Source organism: Delphinapterus leucas, chromosome 3 (assembly GCF_059928025.1).
Source record: "Delphinapterus leucas isolate spDelLeu-1000000601 "Yukka" chromosome 3, BTC_Dleu_Yukka2, whole genome shotgun sequence".
NCBI lineage: Eukaryota > Metazoa > Chordata > Mammalia > Artiodactyla > Monodontidae > Delphinapterus > Delphinapterus leucas.
Window position 1 is genome coordinate 99353655 of NC_143131.1, and position 4085 is coordinate 99357739.

Consider the following 4085-nt stretch of genomic DNA (forward strand, 5'->3'; position numbering starts at 1 on the left):
AGGGCTCAAACCCGTGTCCCCTGCATTGGCAGGCGGATTCTCAACCACTATGCCACCGGGGAAGTCCCCCAAAGGACCTTTTAAAAACACAAAACATAAAAACTTACATAGTCTAGGCAGCTTCATCCTCATCGGCCTGGGACTAACTGAGAGTCACAGTGCAACAACAGTACTTCTCTGACTTGGCTCAAACAACTTTGCAAGAACTCCAGCTCCTCAAGGTGTTCCCAGGCTGTTTTGAGGTCCTCAGAGGGTGACTTTTTTTGTACTCTGTGGACTACTCTGTTTTTTCATATGCACAATAGTATCCATTATTTTTCTGAACTACTGCTTCACCTGATTGAGACCATGTAATCTGCCCTTGCTGATACCCAAAGCTCCTGACACTTTTCTCCTCAAAGTCACCACTGTTAGTGGATATCGAATCCATTCTTGTTTGCACAAACTACATGGTCTTAATAAATGCAGCTTTATAATAAGTCTTATGTGATAGGGCAAGTGCTTTCAGCACAACCTGCTTCTTCTCTTTTTTCCACTTCTTCCTCAGGAGTGTCTTGGCTGATCTTGGACCTTTGCTCTTCTTTATTATATACATGTTAGAGTCAGCTTGTCAGTTACAAGAAAAAAGGTTATATTGAGGTTCGGATTAGAATGTCATTGAATCTATTGACTTTTTCATGTATTGCATCTTCCTGCCACGTGGGAAATTACCTTGATGCAATGGTGGCCACTAAGTATACTCCATGGCAAGCTATCCCTGACATCATAGGACAGAAGGGCTCAAGGCTAAATTAAAATGCTCAAATCACATGGGTTGTTAAACCACTTTAACACACAGTGAGAAACAGGAGAAAGAGAGGAGTAAGTTAATACACTTAGGATAGGATCCAAGCTGGGTGGAAGGGCCACAGTACCTGGCTCTGTTTCTCTCTCCACCACATGAGCCTTACTCACTGATGGTGTGGTTACAAGGCCCAGTGCTGAGGTCTGAGCAAAGCAGCCCAGACATTAGGTGCCTTGGACCAATGATACATAATTGCCCTATTGGAGAGACTCAGGGCCAAATACACTTGGTCACAGCTGTGGTTTTCAATTAGCCTATTGAACAATCTTGAGTTTTATTTGTGTTTACTGGGTAGAGAATACATGGGGCCAGAATGGATATCAAAAATGGATGGAAATTGAATTAAGACCTCATGAATATTGAGTGCTTTCATATGCTGTGCATACTTAGTGTATCCTAAATATTAAGTGCCTCTTGCATATTTAGTATATCATGAATATTTAGGTATTTAGTGATTCATGAGAATTAAGTATGTCCTGGTCCTTCCACCCTTTCTTATTTAACATACACGTGCACTACATACTAACTTCTTATTTATGCTTAACACATCTAAAGAATTTTATTAATCTCATTTGTTTTCTTTTCTTTTGTAGCAGGATTTAATATTCTCAAACAATACAATACACTAACTATCCAAGAACATTGTACATTTTATTTGGTTTAATTTATTTAAATCTCCTTCAGTATCTTTCAGTGGTTTTTTTTCCTGCTCCTTAAAGGACTTGTACAACATTTTTAAATGATTTATTCCCAAGTACCTTATATCTTTTGTAGATATTATAAAGGATCTTATAAATCTTTAATGACACCTTTAGTGACACTCTCTAACCCTATTCAGGCAAAGCATTAGAGTTGAAAGAGCATGATCTTTAGAGTCAGATAAAACCATGTTCTCTGCTTACTAGCTATGTGATCCTGGGCTTCTCAACCTCTTGGAAGGTCAATTTCCTCATTTATAAAATAAGGATAAAAATACCTAACCCACAGACTTGTTGTAAATTTTGAGATATTTTGTCATGTGGAGCTGTCCTGTGCATTGTAGGGTGTTTAGCAGCATCCCTAACCTTTATCCACTGATACCAACAGCATACATCACCCACCGACCCCACCCCCCTTTTTAAAAAAATGAGAAAATATGTAGAACATACACAGAACTGGTAAGTTCTCAAACATTGGTAGTTATTATTAATGAGCCATTCTGAGCATCTGGATAACCGAGTTTTTATATTTTACAAACCTAGAATCTCTTAATCAGATTTGACAAATATATTTCCAATATATGTTAAATATCTGCTTTCAAACAAAATGCAGAACTAAACTGAACATTTTGTTGATCACTTGGAATCATCATTATGAATTATTATAATTTCAATAAAGGGGGAAGAAATATACACTTGAATGCCTGCAGTGTTATAGGCAATTTATGTCCATCATAAGATTTAATCCTCATAATAGCTTTTAGAAGCAGGCACTGTTATCCCTGTCTTATAAAGAAGGAAGCTGAATTGCAGAGAAATTAATTTCACTCATGCTAAATCACTGCTAAGTGACCAGGCCTGTCTGATTTCGAAGTCCATGTCCTATTTGCCACCCCAGACAGCCACATAATAAATCTGTCAAAATGAATAATGCATGTGAGGCTATTTGTCCTTAAATAGCCCAGATCACTGTATATTTGAGTTTGTGTGTCTTGTTTTGCTCTGCTATGGACTTGTGCAGCAGAACCTGTTGATTCTGCAGGCCATCTTCTCTACAGCCATCCTTCTCTATAGCCTACACCCCAGATTTGTTCCTTGCTAAGAGAACCCCTGCTTCCTCAGGTCTAGGGTAGCCTTTAGATTTAAGGCAGACTAGACCCCGCCCCAGTGATCTTGTTCGGTGCCAATTATTGTCATTCCATTCCCCTTGCCAACAATCGGTTTAAGCATGGGCACGTGAAGTAACTTTGGCCAATGAGACATGACAGGAAGCCTACTAGGGGGTGTCCAGCAGAAGTTTCTCCTGGCTGATAATAATAGACCCATGGAAGAAAGTGAGTCCTCTTCTTCAACTTGATGACATATCATCTTATATCATCTTGTGATCATACGGGGACATGCCTCAGAGCAAGAACAAACATGCCAAAGATGACAGAGCGCAAAACAGAAAAAGCCTGAGCCTTTAATGATATCATAGAAATTAATACACTGTACATTTCAACAAGGTACAGCCTGGGTATGCAGCTGGTGTTTTTTGTTTAGTTTTGAACGTGTAATGTGCCGAACATCAGGTAATACCTCCCTTCTTACATGCCTTCTTTCTAATAGATGAAAAACATTTGAAAAATAAAAATCAAAGTTAAGAAGGTAACAAAATGATTGCCCTGCACCCTTCTCTTTGTTTTTGCTCTGTAAAGTTATTTAGGAAATAGTCCTATCTCAAGACTATTCTAGACTTAAGAATGTTAGGGCTGGCTGCTTCACTACTATGGGAAAAACAGCAAGAAATGAGATAAGATGTCAGGTGTCCGTTATTGTGCCAATTTTGTAGAACACTGAAAAAACATTCCCTTGTCCTTAAAGGAGAGTGTCACACAGGAGGCAGATGGCAAAAATGTTTATCATGCCTCTAAATCTCTCCTGCAGTTCTGCCCATGTGGTACATCAGAGGTACCATAAAGATCAAGTCCGGTGGCCAACCTGTCTTAAGCATTTTAGGTGCAGGATAACTTTATCACTACTGGTCATATTATTTTTGCTTTTCTTTTTCGCCTTCTCTTGGGGACTCAAACCATTATTTTGTCTAAAAGTATATTAATATGAGAGAGTGTGAGAGCTTTTGGCCTAGCTATAATAGTTTGGGGTCTACTCATGGGTAACACAGAAGGACCTGTCCATTCTTACGTTCTATTTATCTGTGCCTTATATGTTAGCATAGATACTCAACAAATTATGGTATGAGTGAATAAATGGATGCTAGTATAAAATAAATGTAAACAAATTTTGATTAATGTATTCATTCATTCTCCTTGCTGTTGTAAAGTTTATTATACAGTCATGACAAAGTAAATAGATAATTATAACAAAGAATTATAGATATTACGCTAGAGGTATACACCGGGTACTGTGAAAGAACAGAAGCATGGCTTTTTCAAGATGTGTATTTCAAGCAGAGGGAACAGCATATTCAAAGGGACAGAGAATTGTACATTGTCTGTTGTGGCTGTAGTGAAGAGCTAATGATGGCCTGCTCACACCTGTCC